The sequence below is a fragment of the Rhipicephalus sanguineus genome, chromosome 3 (genome assembly GCF_013339695.2).
Source record: "Rhipicephalus sanguineus isolate Rsan-2018 chromosome 3, BIME_Rsan_1.4, whole genome shotgun sequence".
In the NCBI taxonomy this organism is placed as follows: Eukaryota; Metazoa; Arthropoda; class Arachnida; order Ixodida; family Ixodidae; genus Rhipicephalus; species Rhipicephalus sanguineus.
In genome coordinates, this window is record NC_051178.1 from 47,148,637 (window position 1) to 47,167,916 (window position 19,280).

The window sequence follows — 19,280 nt, forward strand, 5'->3', positions numbered from 1 at the left end:
TGCAAGGCAATAATATGTGGTTGTTTTTAATTCAAGAGACATGCGCCAGAAGAGAAAAGGAACTGTTCAATCAGACGACCTCGCGCATCGCAGCGAGAGTCACCCCATAGACTGTTGTGTGCATTCAAGTCTCCAAGGACCAGAAATGGTTCTGGAAGTTGGTCTATTAAGGACTCGAATTCATATTTTTGGAGTTGGCACTGCGGGGGTATGTAAAGTGAGCAGATTGTGATCAGTTGTTGAATAGGACGGCTCGAACAGCCACTGCCTCAAGGGATGTTTGGGAGTGGTAAGTGGGTACATGCAATTCCTTGGTTAACTATAACGGCTACGCCACCAGATGACGCCACAGCATCATCCCGGTCCTTTCGGAATATGACATATTGGCGTAGAAAATTCGTGTTTTTGGATTTTAAATGTGTTTCTTGCACACACAGCACTTTTGGTGAGTGTTCATGTAGCAGCTCTTGGATATCGTCGAGGTTTCTTAGTAGACCTCTGACGTTCATTGTATAATTTGTGTATCCATTTTGAGTGTAAGTTAGTGCTGTGTGTACTGAAAGAACTATTACCTTAAGTCACAGAGCCCTTTCCAGGCCCTGTGATGCGGGCTTTTTCTTTTCTGGCGCGCTCCAACGAGCTGCGCCGCTCCTTCGGCGCCTGAGCCGCCGTTGGGCTTGCCGTTGTGTCCATCACCTCGGCAGAGGCGCTGGATGCCCGGTCGCGGCTTACGCGGACGGGTGTCCGGTGTTTTGGGGCTTTCTGCCTGAACAGAAGGCTCCGGGCCTGCAGATCCGGAGGCCTGCATGCCCTTTGGTTGCGGAGCAGTACGGGCTGCTTCCGCTGAGGGGGCAGATGGCGCTACCGCCCGTCCACTGTGCGTGGTACGTGCGAGCCGCCGCGAACCTTTGTGACACTGCCCCCTTGCGTGCCACGTCCGCGAATAGAGTTCCTGTGGAAAAGAAAGGCGTTTTCGCGCCTCTCTAAAGGAGATGTTTTCCGTTACCTTGAGTGTTATTATTTCTTTTTCTTTTTTCCATGAGGGACAACTGCGAGAGTAGGCTGCGTGCCCACCTTCGCAGTTTGCACAACGGGGAACTTCGACACAGTCGTCTGCAGGGTGATCGTGGAACTACACTTAGCACAGGTTTGACGGCCGCGGCAGCTCTGATAGCCGTGACCGAAACGCTGGCACTTAAAGCAACGCCGCGGGTTTGGGATGTAAGGTCTGACCTTAACTTCAGGTAGCCTGTTTCAAGATATTCTGGAGGGTGCTAGTGGAAATGTGATAATCAGGTGTTTTGTCGGGATTTCTTTGTCGTCACGTCTGATTTTAATTCGCTGTACTTGCGTCACATGGTGTTCTTTCCAGCCCTCAAGGAGCTCACTCTCAGTCAAGTCAAGCAGGTCTTGGTCAGACACTACACCTCGGGAGCTGTTGAGGGATCGGTGTGGTGTAAGTGAGACAGGGGTGCTTCCAAAAGAGGTCAGTTTTGAAAGTTTTTCGTACTGGATCTTACTATGCACTTCGAGAAGAAGGTCCCCACTAGCCATTCTTGTAGCCTTATAGCCTTGACCGAGTGTGTCGGTGAGGCATTTCGATACAAGAAAAGGAGAGATCGTTCTTGCGTTCTTTTCGAGTGTTTCGCAGTGGATTACGTGGAAGCGCGGAAAAATTTCTGTGGGTTTGAACAACGATTCAAAGTCTCTTCGGTGCGCCCTCTCTTTGTGATGATGATGATATGTGGTGTTTATGGCGCAAGGGCCAATTGATGGCCAAAGAGCGCCAGTTCATGAGACAAAGGATGTGAGCAATGGTTGCGGTAAGTAGCTGTAAAGGGGCCTTAAAATTCCTCGCGCTAAAGGCGGGTAAAACATATCTATATATATTTTAAAATCATGAGAGTGACGTGAAATAGTGCAGTGGAATTAATGACAAGTGGTCGCAAGAATAAAACTATGAAGATATGACTCAGCACCACTGCCTCGTCAATGCCCTTTAGTCCAAGGGCCGCGAGGCAAGTGCTACTTTAACGTATTCACCGCAGCAGCGACCTCTGTTTAGAGGCCGTGCTACGGATCACCTTGATATATGACATGAAAAACTATGTACATCGTTAAAATGCAGACAATGACTGGTATGTAAAAGCGGGTCCCTACCTATGAACATTGAAGGATGAAGTGGAAATTGCTGTTGGTAGGGAAATGAAAAGTGCTTTTTTCTGATACCGTCGAGTTCCTTGCACTGGATAAGGATGTGAAGGACAGTGAGTGGCTGGCCCATCTATCACACAAAGGTGGCTCGCCCCGGACAGAAGGTGTGTGTGTGTACTGTATGTGTGACCAATCCTAAGTCTTGCAGAGTGTAACTTCTGTGTGGCGTGATTTCGATACTGGCGGCCAATTACCAGATGCGGTTTGACAACGTGTAGCTTATTTCGTGTATGTATACCCATGTGGTTGCCAAAAGGCTCTGAGCTTTCTTTTCAGAAGTGTTTTAGGTCTAATGGGGGAATAGCTAAGGATGTATTGTGACTGTTTCGTGGGCAGATGCCGCTAGCTGGTCCGCTAACACGTTGCCTTGAATCTCGCGGTGCCCTGGCACCCAGCACACTACGACATGTTGTTCAGTGCGTAGATCGTGCTTAAAAGAGAATACAGCGAGACAAAGATGGGTTTTTGTGTTTCAGAGTTTTTAAAGCTTTTACCACGCTTAGAGAAATCTGGTAATAATGCCTTTGTAGTTTTAATTGATGAAATGTGTTTAACGGCCGCCAAGTATCGCGTAAGCTTCTGCCGTGAAGATACTTGATTCAGGGTGTAGAATACCGGAATCCATAAAGGATGGCCCAACGGCTGCGTAAGACACAGATGTATCGGACTTTGAGGCGTCTGTAAAGAATTCTGCACAAGTGTATTTGTGTTGTAGTTCAAGGAAGTATGTACGGATATGTGCAATAGGCGCGTGTTTCGTTACTTCCATGAAGGAAAGATCGCAGTCTATAAGCTGCCACCGCCACGGCGGTAGTTGTGCAGCGGGAGCCAATAGACAGTGTGCGGAAAAGTGGCACACCCGGTTCCTCCCTCAGCTAAAGCCCCTCACACGAAGTGAGTCAGGGCTGTCGCACCGAGGGACGTTGGTCGAAAGGGCAGAACTGGATAAATCATTTATTGTAGGGTGTGAGGGGTGTTCCTTGTCTGCGTTCACTTTGAGATAGTATAGAAACGACATGTAGGATCGCTGCAGGTGGAGCGACCACTCGGTTCGATTCGACGTAGAGGCTTTCCCGGGGCTGGTGCGAAAAGCACCCGTAGAAAGACGAATACCCGAGTGGTGGACAGGGTCAAGCATCTTCAGCGCGCTTGGTGTCGCAGACTGATATATTATCGCCCCATAATCTAGGCGCGTGCGTATGAGGCTTTTATAAAGATTCATCAGACACTTCTTGTCACTACCCCACGTAGTGCGTGACAATACCTTTAAAATATTCATAGTTTTTAAGCACTTTTCTTTATATACTTTATGTGTGATATGAAGTTAGTTTCGTGTCTAGAATTACGCCGAGGAATTTATACTCCGTTTTCACAGGTAGCCGCTGACCATGCAGATCAATGTCTGGATCGGGATGTAGGCCTCTCTTTCTTGAGAATAATACGCAAATACTTTTTTGCGGGTTAAGGCTGAACCCGTTCTCATCTGCCCATTTGGTTACCTTGTTTAAACCAGTTGCACCTGCCGCTCGCACATTGACTGGTTTGCAAGATTTATAACCGATCTGCACGTCGTCGACATATGTGCAATAAAACATATTCCGTGGAATACACAGACGTAGGGAATTCATTTTTATAATAAACAGTGTGCAACTCAGGACACCACCTTGCGGCACTCCAGTTTCCTGGACAAATATTCGGGACAAGACATTACCCACTCGAACACGGAACGTGCGATTGGACAAATAGCTTTCGATTATAGTCAACATCTTTCCTCGGACACCTAAGTGGGATAGGTCTCTTAATATTCCAAAGCGCCATGTGGTGTCGTAGGCCTTTCCATATCGAGGAACACCGAAAGAAAGAATTGCTTGTGAACAAAAGCGTCGCGAATTTGTGCCTCGATACGGATAAGGTGGTCAGAGGTAGATCTACCCTCTCGAAAACCGCACTGGTATGGGTCAAGTGATTTGTTTGCTTCGAGGAAATGTATCAGTCGGCGGTTTATCATCTTTTCAAAAAGTTTACACAGGCAGCTTGTCAGTGCAATGGGCCGGTAGCTCGCAACGGAGGATGGGTCCTTGCCCTGTTTTAAAATAGGAATAATAATGGCTTCTTTCCAGGCCGAGGGGATCTCACCGGAAAACCAAACAGCATTATATAGGAGAGGAGGGTTTTTTGTGTTTCGGATGGCAGGTGTTTCAACATTTCATATACAACACGGTCGGAGCCTGGGGCGGAATTATTGCAGCAATTAAGCGATGCTTGTAGCTCAGCAATGCAGAAAGGTTCATTGTATGCTTCGTGTTTTGTAGACTTGCGCTCTAGTTTCTGTTTTTCGATTCTTGTTTTGTATCTTTGGAAAGCTTCACTATAGTGCGACGAGCTCGACACCTGTTCGAAGTGTGAACCTAGGAAGTTCGCCTGGTCTTCCAAGCTGTCGCCTTGTGTGTTTACTAGAGGAAGTGAATGTGCTTGTCTGCCTGCTACCCTGCTAACCATGTTCCAGACTTTGGCCTCCTGTGTATATGAATTAATGCCCGATAAAAACTTCTGCCAACTTTCCCTTCTTGCCTGTCGGCGCGTTCTCCTGCCTTGGGACTTTATATTCTTAAAACTGTCCAGATTCTCGGCTGTGGGAGATTCCCGAAGCAGCCTCCATGCTTTATTTTGCTTTTTGCGCGCATTTCTACACTCAGTGTTCCACCACGGCACACGTCTTTTCCCGGGCAGTCCAGATGTTTGTGGGATGCACTTATTTGCTACATCAATCAAAAAAGCAGTAAAGTATTCTGCAGCTTCATCCACGCTTAAAGCACACATGTCGGTCCAACTTAAGAGAGCCATTTTATGAAACTGTTCCCAATCTGCTTTGTCGATTTGCCATTTGGGAACCTGTGGAGGACATTCATTCGCTATCGGTGTGCTCAGAACTATTGGAAAGTGGTCGCTTCCATAAGGGTTATTAACGACTTTCCATTTGAGTAGAGGTACAAGTGATGGAGATGTGATGCTGAGGTCTATGGACGAGTAGGTATTGTTCGCAAGACTATAGTATGTTGGCTCTTTTTTATTCAAGAGACACGTGCCAGAAGAGAAAAGGAACTGTTCAATTAGACGACCTCGCGCATCGCAGCGGGAGTCACCCCATAGACAGCTATGCGCATTAAAGTCCCCAAGTACAAGGTAAGGTTCAGGGAGCTCATCTATTAAAGACTGAAATTCATGTTTTTGCAGCTGGTAATGTGGAGGTATATATAGAGAGCAAATGGTGACGAGTTTGTTCAAAAGAACCGCTCGAACAGCCACTGCCTCAAGGGAAGTTCGAAGAGGTAAATGTGTGCATGCTACTCCTTGATTAACTATAACCGCTACACCCCCGGATGGCGCGATGGCATCATCCCGGTCCTTCCGGAAAATAATGTAGCTGCGTAGAAAGTTCGTGTGTTTGGATTTTAAGTGTGTTTCTTGTACACACAGCACCTTTGGTGTATGTTTGTGTAAGAGTTCTTGGACATCGTCGAGATTTCTAAGCAGTCCTCTCACGTTCCATTGTATAATTTGTGCTTCCATATTGGATGTCAGGTAGTGCTGTGTGTACGAGAAGGAAGTGGGTGTTGTTTAGGTCGAAATTTAGAGCTCAGGCAGCAGGGCCGTCGTCGGGCCCCATTATCGGCTTTTTGGTTTTCTTAGCGCGCTCCAGGGAGCTACGCCGCTCTTTCGGTACCAGAGGCACCGGAGTTGTGTCCATTGCCTCGTTTGAGGCACTGGACGCCCGCGTATGCGAGCTACTGGCTTGTTTGTCCGACCTCGCCTGGCGAGGCGTGGTCGTGAGACCCGACGACCCTGGAGTCGCCGGGATCTCTGGCTTGGCAGGTGGGGACTTCGCCTGGTGTGACGAAGTCTTGGACGCCACCGAGCCGGAGGGCGATGTGCTCTCCTTGGCCTCTACGGTGCCGGAGCTTGTAGTGGCCGCCGGTGTGGTCAGATTCAGAGTAGGCGGGGCAGCCTTCGCTGCTCCCACCATGGGGGCGGGTGGCGTTTGCCTCGGCACGCTGCGAGTGGTCCGGGCAACGCGATAGGCCGTTGTGGTGCTGCCCCCCGTCGCACCACTTCGGCAAAAGATGTTCTTGCTGGAAATGACGATGAAACTCGCTGTCGTGCTTCTCGGAACGTTATGTTTTCTTTTACTTTTATCGTGAGTATTTCTTTCCTCTTTCTTCCAGGCCGGGCAGGCCCTGGAGTACGCAGGGTGATCACCTTCACAGTTCGCGCAGTGAGTCCCATCACCAGCGCAGTCATCAACAGAATGACCCGTCGTTCCGCATTTTGCACAGGTGAGCTGCCCTCGGCAGCTTTGAGACGCGTGACCAAATCTTTGACATTTAAAGCATCGCCGCGGGTTTGGTATGAAAGGTCGTACAGCAAGCTTGACGTAGCCGGTTTCAATGTTTTCGGGTAGTGTGCTGGAGGCAAAAGTAAGTATCAAATGCTTGGTCAGTATTTCGGTGTTGTCGCGCCTTATCTTGATCCTTTGGACATGAGTGACATTTGAATCTTTCCATCCATCTAGTAGTTCTTCCTCGCTGAGGCCAATGAGGTCCTCATCGGACACTACACCTTTGACAGTGTTCATGGTCCTGTGCGCGCTCACAGAGACGGGGATGTTTCCAAACGCGACTAGATGTGACAAATTAATGTACTGTTCCTTGTCTTTTAATTCGAGGAGTAGGTCCCCGCTTGCCATCCTTGTGGCCTTATATCCCGTTCCTATGGTGTCTTTCAAGCACTTAGCAACAAGAAAAGGTGAAATGGCTCTAGCTTTTTCAGATGTTTGTTCACAGTGAACCACGTGGTATTTCGGAAAATTGTCATTGTTTTTGGGCCAGAAGAATTGGGATGCATCGGTGCGTACCCTTTTTGGGGCACGATCGGTGGAAGAGGGGTTCGAGGGTCCCATGGAAAAAGTCGCTTGTTCGGCAACGGCGCCTACCACCCACCACGGAGCCCAACAGGGGGACGTGGCAGAACATACGAAAAGTCTGCGCAACGCCAGCAGTACGCCGTCACTATAACCTAATATGGTCTACCCAAGGTTGGGAGCCACACACGGTTAACCCTTGCCGCCAGGAAAAATCGGAAGTAACGAGAAGGGAGAAGTAGACAGGAAAGTTTAAAAGTGAGAGAGAAAGACGAAGATGAGGCGAGAGAGAGAGAGACAGGAAAAGGCGACTGCCGGTTTCCCCTGGGTGGGTCAGCCCAGGGGTGCCGTCTACGTGAAGCCGGGGCCAAAGGGGTGTGTTACCTCTGCCGGGGGGCCTTAAAGGTCCAATCACCCAGCGTCGGCTCAACCCCCAGGATCCCCTTTTCCCCGGACACGGCAAAGCCACGCACGGCTAGGCGTGGGAGGGGTCGAAACCCCCCGTTAGCTCGGGTCCGTGGTGTCGCTACACACCAAACGCCTACTTGCGCAGACGCCCCTGCGGGGGCCCTCTCTTTGTGAGACGACGATCATTCAGTGGAGGAAATGAGGTTGAGGCCATAGATTATGTATAGTTCGGCAGCCATGCCAGCCGCCCACCATGGAGCCCAACATGGGGACGCGACAGCACTTAGATATATATATAAGGCATGTCAACGTCAGCTGTACACAGTCACTATAACCAAATATAATGTGCCCAAGAGAGGGCACACACACAAGGTTAACCCTTGCCGCCAGGAAAAGTGGAAGTAAATAGAAGAGAGGAGAGGACAGGAAAGATTAAAGTGAGAGAGAAAGACGAAGATGAGGGGAGAGATAGACAGGAAAAGGCGACTGCCGATTTCCCCTGGGTGGGTCAACCCAGGGGTGCCGTCTACGTGAAGCCGGGGCCAAAGGGGTGTGTTGCCTCTACCGGGGGGCCTTAAAGGTCCAATCACCCGGCGTCGGCTCAACCCCCAGGATCCCCTTTTCCCCGGACACGGCAATGCCACGCACGGCTAGGCGTGGGAGGGGGTCGAAACCCCCCCCGTTAGCTCGGGTCCGTGGTGTCGCTACACACCAAACGCCTGCTTGCGCAGCCGCCCTGCGGGGTAGCCTGCAGCGATCGTGGCGGCTTGTAACAAGGCAGTGGACTCGAGGACATTGAGAATCCCAGCTTTGAAGTTTGCCCTGTACTTGATCTATACCTCACCAGGGAGATCGGCGTCCACGGTTTCCTGGACTAAGAACGCTGCTACCTGCAAAGGATTGTATCTGTTCCTAATAATAATTATTTTCCTCTCTACCTCTTTGTCAGAAACGATGAGTTCACAGAGAGTTGTACACGCGCAACAGCTCAACATCGTTATACTGCAACAGAAAGTATCTATTATGCACATATGAATCCATCTCGCCCGCCCGTTCAAAAAGAAACGCTGTCTCGCTATTCCGAAAAAAAAATGGGTTATTATTCAACACAGTAATGTGCTGCCTATTGTGTCTGCAGTTTTCGCAGACTTGTGACGTCGCGTAACAAGGAGGCGATTTTATGGCGCATTGAAAATTTTTGACGAAAAGCCAGGAACCAATGACAAACAATACGCCGTATTGAAAATAGTTCATTATTATTATTTTTTACGTAGTCATGCGCATGTGGTAACTACGCGGTAGATCACTTACGCGTCATTTGTTGCGTCGCTTTACGAGCAGGCCTGTGCTGTGAGCATGACCTAGAAAATTTCGAACAATCATTAAAGGGACCGACAACTGGGCAGAACGTGTGATTAGATCCTGGTAGAAATGAAAAAGACCATGAAATATAGTGACAGATTCCAGCATCCTTTTCGCGTTGTGAATAGGATTTATATTTTTAAATCGTGGTTAAAAGTAACAAAAACCGGTATGTCGCGCAGCCTAGCGGAAGAGCCTTGAAGCTGGATTATGAAGCCGGTCACATTGCTGTACGTAGTCTGATGCTGTCATGCGCGTCATAATTGGTCCTCAAGTTAGAGTATGTATATTATATCTATACCTGCTTTGTTATGTGCTGCCTACGAGGTAAAGGGCGTTGCACGGTGAGAAGCGGCGCTGCCTTCGCGGCCGCCAGTGGCCCATGTCCAGCCGCGGCACATGCGCGCGGAGTGCGCGCATCCACAGTAAACCGCCGTGCTTGAACACGAACCGTTTTCTCGCGCTCACTGTTTGCAGCATGTGTTGTCAACTCTGTATAAGACTTCATATTCGCCGTGGATAGAAAAATTCTCGTTAAAAATGTCTGTCGGTGTTTTAGCGTTACCATTTCGAGGTTAGACACTCTGACCAGTTAGCTCTCCGTTGCGCTAAAGAAAATAGGTGGCCTAAAAATTGGTTGTCAGTCTCTTTAACAGCTAACTACCTATACGGAAGGAAACAATGCGGGGTAGCTTAACGTTGTAATCGCCCACATTTTTTCAAAGAAAATTTAAGTTTACACAGTTTACGTAGGCTATTTACTTGGAGTAACTGGAGGGGAGGAGTAAAGGGCCACTTCACTCCTTTTCCCTCCACCCCCCACCCAAGCTGGGAAAGTAGGAGGGCAAGGAACGACAACTAGTATATAAATTCGTAGTCATTTATAATCTTATACCTATACACAACCAGCTCAATGCATGGTTGCCTTAAGTATTAAACAACAGAACTTGGTGTTCTTCTTAAGAAAGACTTTATATTAGAGGGCTCTGACAGTAAAGAAATTGACACTCGGCTTATCCTGAAGACTTCTGCAAAGTACTTTGTTTTATCAGCCACATCTTTTCTTTAATAAGTGAGAATAAGATACTAGAGTCATAGCAGGTTCTTCATACTCATCGTATCCACAACGCCAAGAGAGAGAAGAAAAGGTTAAGTGAAAGGTAGGGAGGTTAACCACAAGTTTTTCGGTTTGCTACCCTGCACTGGGGAAGGGGTAAGGGGGGATAGAGAGGTAAGGAAGGAAAAAAGAGTAACAAAAACAAAAAAGAAACGCACACACACTCAAGCACGCGAGCATCATAGTCGTTTAGGGAGGGCGGCTGAGCGGAGAAACCTCAGTACTAAGACTGGGAAGTTTTCTGGTGGAATGCTCAGATGATCAGGTTAAATTTGGGTGTACTTTTTAAAGTTCGCGGTAATATTTCCAAAATGGTATTAAACACTGCTGTGTTGTCGCGGTATAGGGCGGCCCAGCCTGCACAATCTGTTTGTGCAGATTCTTGCTTGATTTAAAACAGTTTTGAAAGCAAGTTATATATATATATTTATATATATAATATATATATATATATACATATATATACACCCACACACACGACGGACAGAGTGAGCGACGCCAGCCCCCCCCCCCCCCCCCCCCCCCCCCCACTCTCGAAAGAGTTGGTACGCCACTGGGTCCAGGCTACGATGGTGCAAGCTCGATGGCTGGCAAGACGAATGATGTTCAAGCTGCTGTTCGTAAGAACTATCCAGCCGCACTCTACACTCACTGCGCCAGTCACTCCCTTAATCCAGTTCTGTGTGCGCATGCTCCATCACAGACATCCGAAACTGTTTGGGGACTCTAAAGGCGACGTCAGTCGTTTTCCGTAAATCTTCTAGCCACTCACACGTTTTGCGAAAAATGATGTTTGAGCTGTCCTGAATCTACAAGGCAGCGCTTTTTGGGACTATGCGAAATGCGCTGGGTCGAGAAGCACGGTGCAGTGCTTTCATTTGTGAGCCTCTTTGAGCCGTTGACCGCACCACTACAGGAGCTTAAGTTTAACGGAAATGGCGAAAGTCCAGTGCAGGCAAACAGTCAAATGGTGGCACTCTTGTCACCAGAGTTCCTGGTAAGCCTGCATGTGGCGGAGGACGTGTTAGCACTGACTTTGCCACTGTCAAAGAAGCTGCAGACGACAAGTATCGACATGAGCGCTGCCATTGACGATAGAGAAGCGGCACAGCAGAAAATTGAAAATGACCGCAAGAACGCAAATACTTATTTCTCAAAAATATTTGCACAAGTGCAGGCATTGGCAGAAAAACTGAATGTGGATATCAGCCGCCGAGCCGGTGTCCGGAAGCAAAACCTTGGGAGCAATGCATTCGAAAGCGCGGAAGAATATTTTCGCAGAACCCTGTTCATTCCGTTTATGGACCACGTACTAGCCCAGTTAAACCAACCGTTCGAAAAGCACAGGGCACTTCTAAAGGTCTTTTCAATAATTGTACCATCCGCAATACCACCAATGAACGATGATCGGGAGAAAGGAGCAGAAAATCTCCTGACCGTCTTTGCGCATGACGTCGAAACGAGGGCTGCTTTGGGAGAACTGAGACTATGGTGGAGAAATTGGGCGAACAAAGCAGCAAACCAGCGCCCCAGTACAGGAACCAATGCCCTCTCATTGCGACAGCAGGTTCTATCCGAATGTGTACAAGCTACTCCAGATTCTATTCATCCTTCCAGTGACCACTGCCAGCGCAGAGAGAACGTTTTCAAGCAAGAGGTTACTTAGGAACAACTTACGCTCTACGATGTCTGAGGAACACATGGTTGGCCTGGCACTTCTGTACGCCCACAGAAATGTCAACATAAGCGTGTCGGAAGTCATTGACCGCTTCGCTAAGCTTCCTCGCTGGGTCAACTTTGTCCTTTGATACCGAGCAGGACAAAAATCAGCGCAACACTGCTGTTCCAGCAGGGGCGTAGCCAGAAATTTTTTTCGGGGGGGGGGGGGGGGGGGTTTCAACCATACTTTATGCATGTTCGTGCGTGCGTTTGTGTGTGCGCGTGTATATATGCGCAAGCAAAACTGAAAAATTTCGGGGGGGGGGGGTGAACCCCCTAACCCCCCCTTGGCTACGCCCCTGTGTTCCAGAGTTCAGGTCAACGAGCCTGTAATTCTGACGCAATATTATTGTTCACCACGTTTAAAAGCCGTGAGGATTTTGTACCTTTTAGCAGTTAACACCGTGGCCTAATATAAACACACGAATACAAGCATCAGGTGGACATTAACAGCCAATCGACAGCTTCACCTTGTTGATTGGGAGGGCGGCATACGCGGCGTTACCAAACATATTCAGCTCTTGGGAAGCCGTACAAGCGGCATTGTTTGTTACATTCATTTGTCGTTTTTGTTCTTCATTGCTTTTTGAGCAAGAAGCGACAACCCTCATTTTATATTGAGTGCACAATAGTGGCTCGCACTTTTAAAAGTTTTCAACTAGTCTCTTTCGTTATTTCTGCGCTCTTCATTTATAGTTCTGTCCACATGGTGCGTCCAAGACAGCAGCTTGGCCCAAGGACATATCAGTTTCTGTGATTGTGTAGCATGTTCTTTCGCCTTATTTTGGGCATTACGCATAGTGATCATTGCTTAGTTCCGTATATTGAATGCATATTTAAATGTACGTTTGGGATATTTTGTGTAAGCATACTGCGCACTGTTTCCGGTGACTTATGTTTTGCCTGTACTCGAGGTGTACTTTCCCGTTCTTGTTTTTCCCTGGCCGCATCATTTGTGCAATACATTGCACATTTTGCGTAAACAACCTGCATTAAATATTTGATCTCGTCCTGGTTATTGTGTGGACTTCATTTTTTTTTCTTATCAGGCGCTTCAGTTTAAAAATGATGCAGTTCCAAAGTTTACGTGATATTTGCCACACCTCTCACACACAGAAAAAAAAAACAATTTGAAGAGATTGAAGACAGTTATTCCTAGAAAGATTATACGGGCATGCCAATATAATATTTTTATGAAAAAAAAAACATATTTCTTACTCGTTCTTGACAGTGCGCAGATTCAAGAAGTGATTTGCAGCATCTAATACAAATTGTCACTAGTAATACATCTTATTCATACACCTAGTCGTTCGAAAAATTCAATGAGGAGGTCGCGGTGCAACGTGACCCCCCCCCACCCCCCCGATCAAAATTACTGGCTACGCCACTGCTATGGACGAGTAGGTATTGTCAGCGAGGTTATCATATGTTGGCTCATTCCGATTCAAGAGGCATGCGCCGGAAGAGAAAAGGAATTGTTCAATTAGACGACCTCGCGCATCTCACCGAGAATCGCCCCATAGACTGCTATGTGCATTGAAGTCCCCAAGGACCAGATAAGGTTCTGATAGTTCATCTATTAAGGGCTGGAATTCATGTTTATTGAGTGGGTGATGCGGAGGTATATAAAGATGGAAAATGGTGACGAGTTTGTTCAAAAGAACTGCTCGAACAGCCACTGCCTCAAGGGACGTTTGGAGCAGTAAGTGCGTACATGCTATTCCTTGATTACCTACAACGGCTACACCACCGGACGAGGCCATGGTATCGTCCCGGTCATTTCGGAAGATAATGTAACTACGTAGAAAGTTGGTGTGTTTTGATTTTAGGTGTGTTTTTTGTACACACAGCACTATTGGTGAGTGTTTGTCTAAACGTTCTTGGACATCGTCGAGATTTCTAAGGAGCCCTCTGACGTTCCGTTGTATAATATGTGCTTCTATATTGGAAGTAAAGTAGTGCTGTGTGTACGAAAGGAAGTGACTGTTGTTTCAGCGGTAAGATGGAGCTCAAGTAACGGGGCCGTCGTCGCGCCCTGTTATCGGCTTTTTTGTTTTCTTTGCGCGCTGCAGGGAGCTTCGCCGATGATGCCCGCATGCGAGCGCTGGCAGTTTGGGCTTCGGGCCTCGCCTGGTGAGACGAGGCCTTGAAACCCAACGACCCTGAGATCGCCAGTCCCTGTTCGCGAGTTGGCGGAGTAGTCTGACCTAATGCCGCCTTGGGGGCAGGTGCCACAGCCGACGGCGCGCTCTGCGCAGGCCGAAGTAGTGGCGAAGTACCGGCGCGCCGCATCAGCGTAGGGTGTATTGTGAAAAGGCGAGCTCTTTTACGGGCTTCCTTAAACGAAATCTTTTCTTTTACTTTGAAAGTGATAATGTCCGTTTCTTTTTTCCAGTTGGGACAGGACCGCGAGTAGGCTGCGTGGTCGCCATCACAATTGACGCAGTGAGGTGTGCTCGTACAGTTATCAGAGGGGTGGCCTTGTCCTCCACATCTTGCGCAGGTTTGCTGACCACGGCAGTTCTGCGAACGGTGGCCGAATCGCTGGCATTTGAAACATCGCCTTGGATTTGGTACGTACGGACGGACGGCTAGTTTGATATACCCGGTTTCAATGGCTTGGGGTAGAAAGCTTGATGTAAAAGTTAGTACTACATGTTTAGTGGGAATTACTTTGCTATCACGTTTGATGGTGATACGTTTTACACTGGTCACGTTTTGATCCTTCCATCCAATTAATAGTTCATCTGCAGACAGTTCGAGGACGTCTGTTTCTGACACAACTTCGCGTGAGCTGCTCATTGATCTATGTTGGGAGACAGATATTGGAGTGCTGGCGAATGTGACAAGTCTGCCAAGTTTTAAAGACGATAGTCTTTCTTGGGGAACTTAAACGCAGAAATTTTGGTCTGTCTTTCTGTCTGTCTGTCTTTCTGTTTGTCGGCACGTCCCTCGATTCAGCCACTCAGCCAAAGTTGAACCAGTTGCCCAAGGGCCAGCCATCGTGAACGGCTGACTAGGTTCATACTTGTGTACATTGTTGATCAAAAAGCAAATATTACGCATATCTGAGGCGCAACATCACTAGGTAAGTATTAGGTGGTGTGTTCCTTTAATAGAAAATACATAGATACGTAATTCTAGAGACCCTAGTTTCTTAAGCTGCGCTGAAAATGTGACTGCGCCGAAACTTGGCTTCCTCCGTGCCCTCTGCACGAGCTCATTGTTGTGTTTCGGTTTCGGTTCAGTATTGCACTGTACGAATGCCATGGGGCGCCGCTCTGGCATTCCTGCTTTACCCAGGTGACGTGAATATAAAAGAGGGTGTGGAGAGTACTCGTTGAGTGCGGATGTTTCTTCTGCTTCGGCGCTTCGCGCCAAACCGCGTGTTCGGGCTGGCTGGCGTCCCCGCCGGTCACGTTGGTCACCGCCGGTCTTCGCCTGCTGCTGCGCCGGGACTACCAGCCCGCAACACAGCATTCACGTTTCCCGACGTATTGCCAGATGGCGTTCATATCTCACGCAGCGCCTCTTCTATCGTCTTTAGACGACATTTGCAGCGAAGCACGCAGATACGCGGCCAATTTTTTCATATTGTCTTTCGGGCTGTTCCAGTAGAAGGTCTCCGCTTCTAAATGTTTAGAAGAACTGCTAACTCAGCTGCGCAATCACCTGTCGCCGAAGCTTTCGTTTATCGGAGAGAGAGCGAAGTTTCATCGCCGCTCACAGCAAGAACAGGAAACAATTGCGCAGTTTGTTGCTGACCTGAGGACGTTAGCGCAAACTTGCGAGTTTGACGCCTTTTTGGACGAAGCCTTAAGGGACCGGTTCGTTTGCGGTCTTCAACGCCACTTGTTCCCTGAAGACAAGAAATTAACTTTTCAGCAAGCAGTCGACCGAGCGGTAGCGTTAGAAACTGCGCTGAAAAATGTATCGAATAAGCATCAAACCGCGGCAGCAGGGTTCGAGGTTTACAAGATACACCCGCCTAACAAAAAGGCCGTGCCGTGTTTTCGCTGTGGGTCAACAAAGCACGGGGCGAGCTCTTGTCGTCATGCTAGTGCGATATACTTTCATAGTAGCAAAAAGGGACACCTTCAGCGTGCACGCCGCGGCCGCCGAGCAAAAAAAGGGCAGTCAAAACCGAGGCTACAATTTCAAACCTTAGCCATACCAAGTCAGGGTGAATTACAGAGTGTCAAGACGGAGCAAGTAACTAGAGAAGAGCCAATTATGCTTGATGTCACTGTTGAAGGAAGGCCCTTACGCATGGCGCTCGATACTGGTGCTGCCGTATCGGTGATACCTGAGTAGCTTCGTTCACTGCTTCCGAGTGTTGCTCTACGCAGATCCAGCCTAACCTTGCGAACATACACTGGCGAGCCCGTAAAGCCAACCGGCGTCGCCTGCGTCACAGTGCAGCACAACGGTCAATGCCACTCTACCTGTGCCTCTCTACATGCTGCGTCATAGCGGTCCACCACTTCTTGGTCTCAACTGGCTGCAACAGATAAAGCTTGACTGGACACAAGTACAAGGCCCCCGGAATCTTCACCACGCCCAAACGTCCAACACGAAGCCTGCCTAACTGCAAAGCCTCCTAAACCGTTACGCAGACGTGTTCAAGGACGAGCTGGGCACCATTCAAGGTGAAAAAGCTAAACTTTTCTTTAAGGATAACAAGAAACCACGTTTCTTTAAAGCACGGAGGGTTCCGTTCGCTTTGACAGCAGCGGTGGAAGAAGAATTGTCTAAGTTAGAAGCGTTGGGAACAAGTTTACCACTCGCTGGGAGCGATTACGCTACGCCAATTGTGCCAATCATTAAGCGAGATGTATCAGTTCGGATTTGTGAACACTACAAAGTCACCGTAAACCCAATTTTAGACACAGAAATGTATCCGCTTCCCAAAGCTGACGAATTATTTTCAGTGCTGGCTGGAGGAGAAAAGTTCTCCAAAACTGACTTAAATGGATGAAGAATCCCGACAATACCTCACGTTGAACACACCAAAGGGTCTTTTTGCAGTTAACCGGTTACTGTTCGGTATTGCGCCAGCGATCTTTCAGCGCATTATGGACAATGTGCTAAAAGGGCTCCCATCAGTCATTTGTTACCTTGATGATATTTTAATCACCGGGCGTACGCAAGAGCAGCACCTGCGTAATGTGGCAGCTGTTATAAAAAGACTATCTGAACGAGGGATTCGGGTGCAGCCATCAAAATGCGATGTTTTTCAAGATAAGCTGCAGTACCTGGGTCATGTGATTACCAAAGACGGCGTCCAACCAACAAATGAAAAGCTGCGCGCTATCGTGAACGCCCGGACTCCAACTAACAAGCAACAGCTTCAGGCCGTAGTGGGCCTTATCAACTATTACGGGAAGTTCGTTCAAAATCTTTCCTCGATCTTGTTTCCTCTGAACAAACTTCTTCGAAAAGATGCAGTCTGGGTGTGCGATAAGTCTTGCAAAAAAGCTTTTCAACAAGTTAAGCAAATGTTAGCAACTCAGCCCATTTTGGCACACTATGTCTTGCAAATTGCGTGTGATGCCTCTGCGTATGGTGTGGGCGCGGTCTTGTCTCATGTTTTCGATGGGCAGACTCATCCGGTCGCGTATGCGTCGCGTACCCTCACCAAGGCTGAGCTAGGCTACAGACAATTCAAAAAAGAGGCTTTGGCATTTGCGTTTGGTGTGAAGAAATTTCATTGTTACGTCTACGCAAGACCATTCCCTTTGCTCACCGACCACAAACCATTGGAAACCATATTTGGTCCTAACACAGGCATTCCTACTATTGCGGCCGCTAGGCTTCAGCGTTGGGCGTTTGCATTACCGGCGTATACGTTCACCTTGAAGTTCAGGCCGTCAGTTGACAACGTGGACGCTGACTGCTTGTCACGCCTTCCACTTCAACAATCTGGTGTCGAAGGGTCGAGGGAACTTTTTCGTTTTGCGTTTCGACAGCATGCCAGTAAGCAGCAGAAAAGTTAGGGCAGAAACAACACGGAGATCCAGTTCTGCGTCAAATAGTGAAGTGCATTCTACATGGGTGGCCGAGCCGAGTATCGGAAGTGACAAAACCATTTTTTTTTAGAAAGCTTGAACTGTCTCTATATCAAGGGTGCATCATGCTAGGAATGCGTGTTGTTGTTCCGCAGAAGTACCAACGGTTCGTATCAGATGAACTGCATCATGGATATCCCGGAGTCGTGAGAACAAAGGAACTAGCTCGAAGCTATGTGTGGTGGCCAGCCATAGATAAAGATATAGAGCACTACATCTCGTCATGCAAGTTGTGCACGGAAGCGCGAAACTTGCCGGTCAAAGCGCCACTTCACCCGTGGGCCTGGCCTACACGACCTTGGCAGCGAGTGCACATCGACTTTACCGGCCCAGTCAAGGAACTCTGGTATATGGTGATTGTCGACGCACGTTCGAAGTGACCGGAAGTCTTCACAATGACGTCAATTTCGATACAAGCTACAACTTCATGCCTGCACGAGGTTTTCAGTAGATTCAGTTTTCCCGAGACCCTATAGTGTCTGACAACGGTACTCAATTCTGCTGAATTTCAGTCTTATCTGCAGGGCATCGGCACGAGACACGTGCGAACCGCGCCATACGATCCAAGCAGCAACGGCTTGGCCGAGCGGTTCGTCCAGACACTGAAGTCAGCGCTCGGAAAAGCAAGCTATGGCACGTCACCATCCGAGCTAGAGGATTTTCTGCTAGCCTATCGCAACACGCCATACGCTACAATAGGAGAAGCGCCTGCCATGCTGCTCGTGGGCAGGAGGCTCTGCACCAAGTTGGACCTGGTCAGACCATCCATTGAGGAGAACGTCGCACGTCGACAGTTTCAGCAGTCCCGGCACCGAGCCAGTGTTCAGCGAAGGTGATGAAGTACGAGTGCGTAATTTTCGTGCGGGACCAAAGTGGCTGCAAGCAACAGTGCTAGCCCGCACGAGACCAGTGTCGCACAGACTTAGTGTCGTGACGCCGCGTGGAGTTTACGAGTGCGTGCGACATCGTAACCACATTGTAGGAGACAGCTCAGCCCTAACTGTGTTTCCCAACATGGACACGCGCACTGGAACAACACAGCAACAGCCGGCATCGGAATCAAATGTGCCAGCAAGTGACGATGAAACAGTGCAAGTATCGGTACAAGTTAACGGCGCAAGCAACGGTGATGGTTGTCGATACCCGAAGAGACTACGACGACAGCCTGACCGTAACGGGTTCTGAGTGCGTGCATATGCTAGCAGTGTGTGATTAAGTGCGGGGGGGATGTGGTATATCAGTGACGAAGTGTGATAACGCCACGTACCATTTCGCGCGCGCTGTGCTTATCAGTTATCTTCTTCGCTATCCGAAGCGTTCATAAGCCGCTGCGACGGCCTAGATGCAAGCCACTCTGTAATCTGACCTTTAGTTGTCCATCGGCAGCTAGGCTGCTGTTCGGTTACTTTGGTATGCAATAAAGGCATGCTGCTTGACCGGCTGGCTTCCTTCTACGAGGAGTGCATCACTCGCA

General features: G+C 48.6%; 1 pseudogene; it reads left to right on the top strand.

The window, feature by feature from the left end:
* LOC125757819 (uncharacterized) overlaps window positions 1-18,642 on the top strand; it is a 32,739-nt pseudogene extending 14,097 nt beyond the window's left edge.
* Window positions 18,643-19,280: the final 638 nt, after the last annotated feature.